Source organism: Idiotropiscis lumnitzeri, unplaced genomic scaffold (assembly GCF_059441095.1).
Source record: "Idiotropiscis lumnitzeri isolate Australia: NSW breed Sydney's pygmy pipehorse unplaced genomic scaffold, RoL_Ilum_1.0 HiC_scaffold_116, whole genome shotgun sequence".
NCBI lineage: Eukaryota > Metazoa > Chordata > Actinopteri > Syngnathiformes > Syngnathidae > Idiotropiscis > Idiotropiscis lumnitzeri.
The window spans coordinates 295,065-308,695 of record NW_028283654.1 but is presented as its reverse complement, the minus strand read 5'-3'; the positions used below and the strand labels follow the sequence as shown (position 1 = coordinate 308,695).

Genomic DNA, 13,631 nt, shown 5'->3' with positions numbered 1-13,631 from the left:
GAATATTATTTTTCTATCGACATGCCGGCGGGCGGGCACAGATAGAGAGTGATAAAGCAGCACCACCCGCGCGGGGCGTGCTGACGAAAAGGCAAGCGCTCCTCCTCTCATCGCGTCCTTATTAAGACAGAAAAAAGACGCTGTTGAATTTGACCTATTCGCAGTTCGAGCAGGTGCTTAACGCTGGAGAATATCACCACTTCGAAGTTCGAACTGCTGTTGAAACGGAGAGGTAAGTGTTTTTCGTTTGTTTTTATTCAAAACATGCCTCGAGTGCATTTGTTCATGGTTAGAGATAGTTGTGTGGAAAACACTATACAAAGTAGCACCATGGATGTGGGCCTACAACACTGGCCTAGCAAACATGTGCTCCTACATCGACATAATTGACGAGCTCCAGTTAAGCATTGAATAATTATAAAACGTCATGGTGCTTTTACTCATTTAAAGAACTAAACCGACGCGTATTTTCATCCGGTGGTCAGGTTTGCATTGAATGTGAGCACGAGGGACGCTAGCTTGTTGCGTTAGCTTTGCGGAGCTAACAGCTTGCACTTTTGTTATAGAACAACAGAATGCAAGTACCATGATAATTTCTGTCATTAATTTTTGTGTAAGACACGATGTTCACTGGTTAATTACATGATTCTTAAAGCAAAGGTTACTGTGAATGCAATTTTGGTAAGATTTTTGTAGTCACACTGCATAAATCTGTCTGTCTGTTGTTTAAACTTCAATATAAACTATTATGGTTGAAATCATTAATTGGGATGGAGGGATTGATATTTTTTTAATTTATAATTTATTTTTCTTACACTGATATTGTTAAAACTCCATTTAGCCTATAGTATTAATAATTCTCAACACAAAACTGTCTTTTTTCTTTATAGAATAAACAATGCCTTCCCTGAGATGCAGGAAGTCCCCAAAGCAGGATACTATTGAACATGCAGTCAAGGGTCTGGACAAGACTGCAGAGTTAGAAGCGAAGTATATAAACTCATTTAAAGGTATGATGTTAACGCTTTTGCTAAGATATATTATTGTTTTCTGATAACCAAGCTGACATCGTTTTTTAAGTGGTTATTTTACATTAAGAGTGTCTTGACCTTTTCTTTTGTCAGTTTCAAGTTATTTCAGTGAGCGTGAAACCTGATGGTAGGAGTTCTACCTAAATTAAGGCTGTACTTGATGACGCCCTCCGGCATTTTTATACCACAATAGACCAGTGAACAAGTCCGATATTGATAGTCTAGTGTAAAGCACGTTATACGTCACAGAGATCACGTGACGCGATCCAATATGACTGTGTATACAGTGTATGTCATTGTTATGAAACTAAATAATCTTAAAGTTTTTTTTTTACGTAACCAGGTGCCATTGACATTTGTACTTTCAGTCCTAATACATACTGGCTAATGCAATGCTGGAAAATGAATTTTGGCTGGTCTGTTCCTTTAAAATCATAAAGAAGGGCTCTGCTCTATCCCTCACAAGAAGCAATGTTTCAAACCACCCTACATTAGTATAGTGGCCCAAATGAATATGATGACTCCTTATTTGTGTGCTTAAAAATATGACGAAGCTATCTTGATTTCCCTGTTAACTAGGTCGAGGAGTATTTACCAAGGCCCCTTTCAGGAAAGACGACTTTATTCTTTATTATGGAGTACAGAGGAAAATTGATAGATTCTGATAAATCTCAACGCAGGAAGATGGATGGAAGAGGCACTGTCTTTTTGTTTGACTTCCGCCGGCAGGAAAAAACTTGGAGGTGAGGCAAAGATTGAGATGTTATCTTATTTTTGTTTTTATTTAAAAAAATAAACACATACTCATCCCATAAGTGTTAGGGGAAAAATCATTCTCTAAGCAAAAATGTATACCGTATTTTCGCACCCAAAAGACGCGCTGTGTCAAAGGGCGCAACACCTGTTGAGGCCGCTATTTCTGTCTTTGTAACATATACTGGACGCACCGCCTGACAAGACGATAGCACAGCTGCTGTTAGCATAGCATGAACTTGGCAGAGCTGCCCACACTGACACAGCCGATAGCAGCCTACTATGCCCCAATAACATGAGCAATCACCCCATTGTTGCAGCAGACGCCAAGTCTCTATTGACAATAGCTGACAATGGCTCAGGCCAATATTAGGTGCATTGGCAATAGCCTACAAAGCAACGTCAGGGGAGGGACTTGGCTGCTCACCACACTCCTTAGAGTCACGGTTTCAAAAAAAAATAAAAAACTCATCATACAAGCAAACAATGAAACATAGAAATAAGATTAACACAAACATGTATCTCTCATGCCATCAATATACCCAAAAAAAATGAAAATAATACAAAAGCCACTCAGCCTTAGCTAATTCAAGCAATGCATTCTGGGAGCAGAGACCCACAATCCCATAGCTGTTTAGAGAGATTTGCATGGCTGTTTAAAGAGATGTGCTGTTATGCTTTGGACTTTTTGTCTGTTGTCTAAACCTGGGACGTTTCTTGCTTGCAATAACATAAATGATAAGACAGACTAAAACATTGTGGACAGCTGCCCTTTGTCCAGCTTTTTCCAACACCATCACCCAAACATTATAGTCAGATGGTGTATTTGTCACGGTCGATTGTAAGCATGGACAACTCACTCTTTGCCCAGCAGGGTGTGCTAACATGCACTTCCAACAGCTCGTTGATGACAAGGGCTGATGGACGTGAGTGGTACTTTGTCCATTTAATGGACGCATCGACTGACAAGCTTTGTTTGCTTATGACTGCGAAAATACGGTAATTACTTTTATTCATGCGTTGAATCTGTACAAATGAAAATATAGACCATGAAGTCTCAAAGACAAGCTGTTAATAGGGTCTGATTCCAATAGAAATTTCTTGTATGATTTGATTTAGAAGATTTAAAAATTGTGGATTTCCTATTTTTATGTTTTGTGTACACAAGATTGTCTCAAAGATTAATTTCTGACATTGATTGAATAATTGTTTTTTTTTTTTTTTAAATCTATTTTAAGTGTTGATGCCGCTCAAGAAGATGGCAGTCTGGGAAGACTGGTTAATGATGACCACATGCACCCCAACTGTAAAATGAAGAAGAAGACAACAGAGGACAGACCACACCTCTGTCTGTTTGCGCTCCGAGACATTGATGTTGGCGAAGAAATAACTTAAGACTATGGACCAGCTGGCCTTGGAGAACATAGGTTTGTAAGATGCATCTTTAAGTACAATAACAGAGCCCACTTGTGGTGTTCTGGTGATGTAGTTTCCAATTAGTTTGGCAATCTAATAAATGTATGTTGAGGTTTCTATGGAAGTTGAACATGCTGACTGACTGGGGGAGTTCTCCATTGTCCACTATCTGTAATTCAAATTTGTGGGTCTGAGTCAAAGTTTGGCTCTTCAGGAACAACGAACTGGTCAGGGAGTGACAGTATTACAAAGTTCTGCGTTACTCTTTTCTGGGCGGTGGCCCTGTTTGGCCATCATATGCCATATTGCAAATATCCCCATTGTGGGACTAATTAAGGACATCTTTATGTTGTGGTTTCCCTACCAGAACCAGCACCAACCCTGTATATTCATGATATAAAACACTGTTTCAATTTGATATTTAGCCTTTCTATACTGTAAAAATAGAAGACCCCAGGCTTTCCTGCGCCCCCTTGCCCAATTGGTGGTGTTCAGGAGACAACCTGGGACTGAAATATCAGTCACAACCAGTGTTGTTTTCGTCACTGATGACTATGACGAAAATACTTCGTTAACGCCCCTTTTTTAATGACGATGACAAGCTAAACGAGGTTCTTTTATGACGAAAACATGACGTGATGTACATGAATTTTTTTCGTTGACGAGACAAAATTGTTAGCATGTGGTTCATAAATTATTTTATGTTGCTTTTAGTGAAATAAAGCCACAACAGTTGCCCAACAAAATGTTTTGCTTCTCTGCTTATTTTGGAGCAGTGAGCATTGATTCCACTGTTGCCACTTTTTTCTGTTTGTAATGAAGAATCCTTTGTAGTCCATCCAAAAGTCTTTGTTATTGGGTGGAAACCTTGAATGCCTTGTTTTAACTCAAATGGACTTAAACCCATCCATCCATCCATCCGTTATCTGTACCGCTTCTCCTCACTAGGGTCGCGGGGGGTGTTGGAGCCGATCCCAGCTGTCTTCGGCAGTAGGCGAGGTACACCCTTGAATTGGTGTCCAGCCAATCGCAGGGCATACATAGACGAACAACCATCCACGCTCACACTCATGCCTAGGGGCAATTAGAGTGTCCAAGCAACTTGCCATGCATGTTTTAAGAATATGGGAGGAAACCGAATTACCCAGAGGAAACCCACGCAGGAAGGCCGGAGCCAGAATCGTACCTACGACCTCAATATTGTGAGGCCATCCTGCTAACCAGTTGGGCCACCGTGCCGCTTGGACTAAAACCTTTGTGAATAAATTGACGAAAACTAGGGTAAAACTTTTTTTGCGTTTCCGTCGATTAAAACTGGACTAAAACCCTTTTTTTAGTTTTCGTTGACTAAAACTGGACTAAAACTATAACGAATTGGGATGACTAAATGTGATGTAAACAAATCAGCACTTTGTCCAAATGACTTGGACAAAATCTAAAATGCCTGCCAAAAACAACACTGGTCACAACACGCGTCTACAGAAGATTAATTGGCATGGGCGAAATTAATTAGTTTTATTTCATTCATGAGCTTATGTTTTGTTTTGGGTGGCTAAGGCTTAAAATGTGTAAAAATCTTATCCAACCTCAAATATAATTAATTCAATAAATTTATGATGCTACTAAAACATCGAAGCAGCCTCCTCCAGGCTTTACAGACTCAGAAATGGAGGTATGCGTATCGTGTACTCATCCTGTCGTGTCTCGAGATGTTAAAATTGCAGTTAGATAGACGTGTGCTGATTAGACAAGACTTCTAATATATCTGGTGTCACAGGATATTTGTCAGTGAATGTGTATGTCTGGTTTGAGGCTCACTCAGCTTTTTCTTGTGTTGTGGGGTCCAGTTGAGTTGAATTGCGTGTCAGGTATGTTGGCCATCTGACACCCAACTGTCAGGTTTGTGTTTGTGGGGACCCCGTAGAGCCATTTTTATTGTTGACATAAATCATAGCTAATCATCTTTTCCTTCATTATCATATGAAATACAGTTAGGAGTTGTATGTGCCTTTACTATGTTATAATCTTAGAACCTACCAGCCACTACAGGTGTCCGACAAGAAGACTTTTGGCTGTCCTGTGCTCCATTGCGCCCCTGGTGGCGTTCAAAAGACAACCTGTGACTGAAATATCAGTCACAACATATCTCTACTGAAGATTAATTGTCATGCGCTAAAGTAATTGGTTTTGTTTCATTCGTGAACTTGTTAGTTTTTGTTTTGGGTGGCCAAAGCCTAAAATGTGTAAAATTCTGATCCATTTTCTTTTTTTAATTCATTAAATTAATATTCAACTTGTTCATTAGGATGGAGGACAACCGACAATGACTGAATCGGCTGAGGTTGATGCCACCAGAACATCGAAGCAGCCTTCTCAAGTTTTGACAGACTCTGAAAAGGAGGTATGCGTATCATGTGGTCATCCTGTCGTGTCTTGAGATGTTAAAATTACAGTTAGATAGACCTGTGCTGGTTGGACAAGTTTTCTAATATATCTGGACATAAATCGTAGCTAATAATATTTTCCCTCATCATCATATGATATACAGTTATGCCTAGTATATGTCTTTACTATGTTACAATCTAAGAACCTACCAGCCACTACAGTTCTCTCATTGGGAGACTTAAGCTTTCGTCAGGTTGTCGACTGCTGCATTGCCCTCTTATTGGCTTTAAGTACACAACCTGTAACTGAATTATCTGTCAGAACAGAACCTATGTGTCTACAGCAGGTGATTTGGCATGTGGATTCTTCAGATTTTTAGAAAATAGGTAAAATTGTGATCAAAAGTTTAAAATGTCTAAAATTCTGGTATAGTTTGCAATAGTATATCTATTAAATCATTTCAAAACTTCTTAACAAGGATGGAGAACATTGGCTGTGACCGAATTGGTTGAGGTTTAGATTACCAGGACCATTGAGCAGCCTCCTCGGGATCTACAAATTTAGGAATGAAGATATGCATCCCATGTTACAATCCTGTTATGGCCCGAGGTTTTGAAGTTGCAGTTACATATTGGGCTGGGCGATATGGCTGATAAGTACATAGCGATATAAGTATTTCATATGGGTCCATCGATACACATTGAATTCTTTTTTTATATTATTTTATTTATTATCGTTTTTATTTTCCAATATTTTCACTGCCCTGTTAAAAAAACATTTAATGTAGTTTTCCTCCCGGGAGCTTTTTGTTACGGTCAATTAATTTTGTTATTACATTATTTTGTCATATCATTCATCAATATTTTAGTTTTTTTTTTTTTTCAAATAGAATTAAGACCTTTTTCTGTGCAGATTCCTCTGGGGATTAAGTATTTAATGGGTTCTCAATTTTCTCTTGGACTCTGATGCAACCCAGTCTCCTCCCTTGGACAAAAAATATGGGCTGAATCTTCCTTGGAATAACGACACAGATTCTGACGAATCATTGTCAAATCCTGCCCCTGAACTTTGCGCCTCAGACCCAGACCATATTACTATCCCAAGGCTCAGGAGGACCAAAAGTATACAGGTAAACAACCCATATAGATTTCAGGGAATCTTACAAGCAAATTGCATATATTTTATTGGTCTCCTGCCTTCTATCCTTTATATTTCGTTGTTGTTGTTTTTTAGATTAAAAAAACAGGCTGACTTTGGAATGGATAAGCATTATTACTCCAACTCAGATGACAGTGGAGATGAATATATTCCGGATACAAGTGAGGCCTCTGATTCAGACGGAAGTGAATCTTTGAAAATTGTGGACCCTCTCTTGAAGTCTAAGAATGCCTTCAGAGATTTTTCTCCCACACCACGAATCTCAAAAGCCACCTCAACGCAGGTTGTTAATCAAGGGCGTTCACCCGTTCGGAGGAGTAGCAGCACTGGTGTGATTCTTGAATTCTATGGCTCTTCAAATATTTGTGCAGTTTAACACAAATCATCCAAAATAGAATTCAAGCACATCTGTGACAGAAATTCAAATTCAGAAGTCAAAGAGAGAGAACAAAAAAAAAAATCTAATGCTGCGCTTCTTCCGAAGACATATACTGTAAACATTAAATGTATGTTAGGACAATCTTGAAAAAAGTATTAGAACACCCTTTACTTTTATTTCTTGTTAATTTTATTAACCAAAATATGTCCATTTTTATTACAGATTAATGAATACAAAATTAAAACTCTAATCAGCTACTTTTTAATCGTTATATTTGTATAAACAAATGTTATACATCTGTGTGTTAACTTATACAAGAAATGACGGAAAAGCAAGGGTGGTTTAGTATTTTTTTATCGTATATAGTCTGTATAATATCTTTAACCTATGCTGATGCTGTTTAATACTGATTTAAATAATAATAATAATGTCATAATCTGTTGGTTTTACATGAACAAAACCTTTCAAGCACTTTTTAAAATTCTAAATACTACCTCTTGTCAGTAAGTTGGTTCACAGCACTGCCTTGGAGTGAAAGTGTGTAGTGCTGAGACAGTCGGTATGTGCTGAGTCGTCTGACGTTTGTGTGACTGGTACCCAGGAAGGTAGCAAAACCAGGCAGTGTGTATGTCGTACCCAGGAAGGCAGAGAAACCAAGCAATATGTATGTGGTACCCACGAAGGCAGAGAAACTAAGCAGTGTGTATGTGGTACCCGGGAAGGTAGCAAAACCAGGGAGTGTGCATAGATACAGACCCCAAAAGTGATTAAAACCAAATAAAGTCCCCAGAAGATCATCTGTAGTCAGGTGAAGGACCCTGTACTTTGTTCAACTCATTTACTCCCTTAGACGTACAAAGACGTCTTTTAATGCAATGGCGCCCTCTACCAAAGACGTATAAGTACGTTTCCTGTCTTTTTTACGTCATAGTGTACATAAGGGTCTGATGCAACCTCTGACTGAGAATCAGCCTTGTCCGCATTGTGAATCATGTAAAAATCACCCAGCAGGGGGCAGAGGTGCAAAAGATCCGCCTTGAATCTGCGCCAGAGGTACAAATGGGGGGCGGGATCCTGGGGTAGACTTATAAGTGTGGAGAGCAGCGTGGGTAGCAGCAGCATCGGCAGCACTAGCAGCAGTCGCATTAGTAGCGTTAGCAATGAAATCCTCCAAGCAAATGACGATCGAGGAATGCGTTTTTGTAAAAAAAAGCTTCCTAAAAGCATCAAGGCGATGGAGACGCTTTGGTTGAGAGGATGACGCTTCGTCGTCGTCACAACAAACAGGCGTCTAAAGAGGGTGCGCGTGCCTTGCGGCCTGCATCGCCTGCCTTCGGACAATAGCCAAAGCAGCTGAGAGTCCTCACCAGATCCCCCCGAACGAGGAGGTAAGCGCTCGCAAGTTACCATTGAACATGTGGTTTTACCCCTCATGCTTTTATTGTACATATCATGCATCTTGCGGGCAGAAAATGTCGCATAAATGTGCAGTTAGACGCGAGCGTATCTCCTCCCCGACGAGGAAACAACAATACTGAATGGTGTGGTAATCATGCATACTTTCTAAAATTCACAGATTGTGCATCCCGCGGCAAGAAAGTTCCTCCTCGTCTTGTTGGTGTAAAGAAAGGTAAATTATAATATGAAACTTCACACGCCAGCAATAAAATGCAGCAATAAATATATATTTCCAATTGTTTATATTTCTGTAATTTACAGGTTGTGCATCAGGAAGCAGTGGTTCCGGATGGCGTCACACTGGATGGCAACCGAGGAAAATCGACTTTACAGCAACCCCTGGACCACTGAATGCCGCTGCCCATTTGGAGTCTGAGGAGCCAGCTGATTTCCTGCAGCTGTTTCTCACGGATGAGCTTCTGCAGCACATCGCGGATGCCAGCAATCACTTCCCAGACAATTATTTTCACACAAACCCCAGTGGACAAACACAAGCTCGCCTATTTTCCACGGACCAGCAAAGCCAGACCACAACGAAAGTGTCGGGTCTGTTTGCGCAAAGGCAAACGGAGTGAAACAAGAATGTGGTGTGAACTATGTTGTGTGCCCTTGCATCAAGGCAACTGTTTTATTTTATATCACACAAAAAAAAAGTATGTATGACACTGATGTATTTCATTTTTGTACATAGTTCAACAGTTCAGTCGTTTAGTGTTATGTGCAAATAAATTTATTTTATCAAAAACATATTTTTTGTGCTTTTTTTTGTTATTTTATAGAAGGCATGCATTATTTAGATGTTAGAGGTGTCATAAAAGCCATAAATAATAGTGTCAAAGTTCAAATTATGGTCAAAATGCATCAGTTTACAAAAAGCTCATTTTCTCAGTTTTTTCCCCAGGGATTGGAGTTTTCATGAAATTTAGCTATTTTCAAATGCCGATTGTTCAAGAATGGAAAAAGATAGGAACAAACATTTTTTTTCTGTTGAAAGAAGAGAGTCTCATCTTTCTTCGGGTGTGCTCCATGTCTATATAGCATTAGAATACAATATTCTGTGGGCCTTGCAATATTAGTCAAAACCCAGGAAAACTCTGGGATTGAGTGGGTTGCTCCAGTGAAAATGGCTGGTATTTAATGAGTTAAGACTGGTTAGGACATCCGGCTCGCAGTCCCAAGGTGCAGGGTTCGATCCCGGGACCCAGCTTTCCTGTGTGGAGGTTGCATTTGTGAGTGAGTTTGAGCGCAGATGGTTGTTCGTCTTTGCGTGCCCTGCGATTGGCTGGCAACCACTTCAGGGTGTGCCCCGCCTACTGCCCGTTGACAGCTGGGTAGGCTCCAGCACGCTATCCTTGTGAGAATAAGCGGATTGGATATTACATGTATGTGTTTATGCCCTAGGCCAGGCGAGGGCAAACTACGGCCCGGGGGCCACATGCGGCCCGTTAAAAGTTTTAATCCGGGCCGCCGAACTTGAAAAAAATTTAATGAATAAACCTTGTTAATGTTTTATTTTCTAAACACTGTGGTTTTCAAAGACAAATATTATTGTTGGAATGCTTTTATTCACTTTCATATAAAATTAAATGTATTTTTTTTCTCAGATGAGGTGAGGTTTCCAAAACACTCCATCCATCTGCTCCTGGTCCGGCCCCTCTGTCATATTTTAGAACCCATTGTGGTCCTCCAATCAAAAAGTTTGCCCGCCCCTGCCCTAGGCTTTGTGTCTTTGCTTGGTTGACTGTGTAATGAGTGTATGAATGCATTTCTTTCTACCAGACACCTTGGACTTCCCATGGCAGATTAATAATCTATTTTATCTATCCATCAGGGTCACGAATGTCATTTGATGAGTAGAGAATTTAGAGTCTCCAATTAACCTAATATACATGGATTTGCGCATGGAAACCTGAGAAAAAGCCCTTAGTCCTACTTTTCCATCTGAACCACTTTATCCTCACGAGGGTCACAGCCGTGACATCCCAGCTGACTTCAGAAAGTAAGTGGGCGACGACTCATGATCTCTTGGTTGAATAATATTGTTAGGGGCTCAAAATGGCCCTCTACAATAAAATGGCAGAAGAATATTACATACTCTCTGGCAGAAGAATATTGCGTTTTTTTGTTTTGTCCAATTAACTTAAATAAAACTTGGGAAAATTTAATGATTACATGTAAACCAGCTGGTCTTCCCCATACCAAGCCCTGGCTAAAACTGACTGAAAAATGCATGATGTGTGCCTTTTAAACTCCTCGGCCCATCCACTATGCCAGGGATGGGCAAACTTTTTGATTGGGAGGGGGGGGGGGCACAATGAGTCCTAAAATACATTTAATTTTAAACGAAAGTGAACAAAAGCATTACAACAATATATATGTCTTTGAAAAACCACAGTATTTAGAAAATAAACCATTAACAAGGCTTATTCATTTAATTTTTTTCAAGTTTGGGGGGCTGGGTTGAAACGTTTAACGGGCCACAAGTGGCCCCCGGGCCGTAGTTTGCCCAAGTGCCCTAAGCCAATTGATTCTAAAAAATAACAGTTTTCTTCATCAAAACAACATTTTATGATCAACATAAATGTTAGTGAGTACATAAAGGTATACTCATTCGATCTATCATAACCCCATGCACTTAGACTGTACAAAAAAAAGAAAATTTTTATTTTAAAACCTAGTATTTCGCCATGACGTCACACGCTAGCGTCAAGTGCTTGGCGCTAAAAACCCGGAAGTAACAGCGGCGCTCGGTTTGAAAGTGGAGAGTTGTGCATGGTAGGCGAGTTCGGGAGAAATGTTTGTTGAACACGAGGACTGTGGCGTAGAAGATGGTTTAACAGCGATCTAGTGCGCACCCAACCGTGATGGCTGACCAACGAAATAAATGTGGACCGACGGAGTGGACTGACAGGACGTGGAAAACAGGTGTGTGGCATGTGTGCGTGTGCACGAATGTGGTAGCGCGTTCACTATGGTGGCAGCGATCGCAAAGCAGCAGCACCACTCCTTGACAAAAGTATTGTACTTTCTCTGATGTTTTGGGTTTGCTCTGCTTTGGGGTTTGTAGTTCTGGCCACGCAAAAGTAACAAAGCAAGTTCTTGGATGTCTGCTTTTTTCTTGAACTGTTAATTGGTTAACATCGTGGCTCTTATTTTTATCTAATGTATGGAGTTTGGTGGCTATCTATATGCACAACTATATTAGTTGCACTTGAAATTGCATACAGAAAATTAGTATAAATAGGTTACGCTATAAAGTATAACAATATTAACAATCGTTATTGTTGTTACTGTTTATTTATTTTATTTTGCAATAACTGTGCTCCAAGCTTAGCTGTTGTGCCAGCTGCCAAGTAAAAATATGTAATCTCACTCAATAATAGGAATAAATACTTAACTAACATCTCAATTTTTCGGGTTGGGCTGTGGGGGAGGGGAGGGTGGCTGCCTGACATAAAGCAGACTGTCCTGCACATGCGCAGACCAGCCGAGTGTGTGAAGTGTGCGTAAGTGCAGTACCGGGACCGACCACTAGACAGCGATCCTGAGTAATTTTTCCGCACACACATTTCTAGCACACTCGTCTTGTTTTTGTGACCTTCCTGGGAAGCCCTGAAACTTTGACAGGACCTCCCCCTGAGCTTCTTATCACTGAATTCAATGCTCTTTTTTGTGGGGCCCAGATTTTTGGTCCCCACAAAAATTTTGGTCCCCTACAGTGGGTGTGCTGTCCGATGTTGGTCCCCAACATGTAGCTTATACAAACACACACACACACCCCTACTTGTTTTTGTGACATTGTTGGGCCACCTGAGCAAAACTCACATTGTGGGAACCACCCTTTCTAGTGGTTGTACAGCTCTGAAAAAAATCAGGCAGTGTCCAGGAATTTAGTTAAACACAAAAACCACTTCAAATTACCAATTAATGACCTGGAGGTCAAATGAGTGACTCAAGTGCATGTAATTCAGTCACTGTAGCCCAAAGATTCTCTGGGCCAGTGGATGAACCATTATTCGTCTTGGACAGCATTGAAGCAGGCCGTAGCCTGGTTTCTAAAGCTGAAAGACTTACTGACAGAGTAAAGGAAAATAGAAAGGAGTTAATCACATTAGGTGAAGAAGGCAAGATGAATTTATTCAAGAGAACTGTCAAAGGAAAGTATTTGACCTGCGACGACTTGGATAAAGCAGAAAGAGAACTTGTGAAATACTGTCAAAGGCGAAGTTTCAAAAAAGATTTAGCCATATTTGAAAAACAAAAAAGGGTGAAGAAAAGTAGCCCACTTTACAAGTTCAATATAGTACTTCAAGATGGTGTCATGAGGGTTGGTGGACAGTTGAGCCACGCAGCCATGCCTGAAACAGCAAAACAGCAAGCCATCTTGCCAAGGATTCACATAACACAAAGCTAGTCCTGAGATACATTCATGAGATTACAGCTCACGCTGGAAGGAACCACATGATGGCTAATCTGCATCAACAGTTTTGGATACCTCGAGCTGCTAGAGTCATCAGAAGAGTGCTACCTGACGATCCGCCTTTCAAGAGAATTGGCGTTGATTATTTTGGTCCATTCTAAGTAAGTAGGGTTAGAGGACAAGTAAAGAGATACGGCGTGATTTTTACATGTCTCGCTGTACGAGCCGTACATCTGGAAATTGCATCTTCACGTGACACAGATGCTTGTCTCAACGCAATCCGAAGATTTCTTGTCAGAAGAGGACAAGTGAGAGAGATGTATTCTGATAACGGAACCAACTTTAGATCAGCTGACAGTGAAATGAAGAAATCAATCAAAGAATGGAACACTAAGTAAATCGAGAAACACTTGCTGCAAAAAGGTATTCAGTGGCATAGCAATCCCCCAGCAGGTTCCCACCACGGAGGAAGCTGTGAGCGACTTATTTGGTCTGTGAGAAAAATCCTGAATGTCACTGTAAAAGAACAAATTTCGGGTGAAGAAAGTCAATATACCTTGCTTGGTGAGGCTGAAGCAGTTATAAACAGCAGGCCTATCACAAGGACATCTTCCGACCTCAACGACTTGGA

General features: G+C 40.5%; 1 long non-coding RNA gene across 1 annotated transcript; it reads left to right on the top strand.

Moving 5' to 3' along the window:
• Positions 1-901: 901 nt before the first annotated feature.
• On the top strand, positions 902-6,659 carry LOC148315124 (uncharacterized). Its single transcript, XR_015841247.1, has 5 exons — positions 902-1,010; positions 1,611-1,774; positions 3,023-3,211; positions 5,506-5,601; positions 6,562-6,659. It is a non-coding gene; the product is annotated as an uncharacterized LOC148315124 (long non-coding RNA).
• The last annotated feature ends 6,972 nt before the right edge of the window (positions 6,660-13,631 follow it).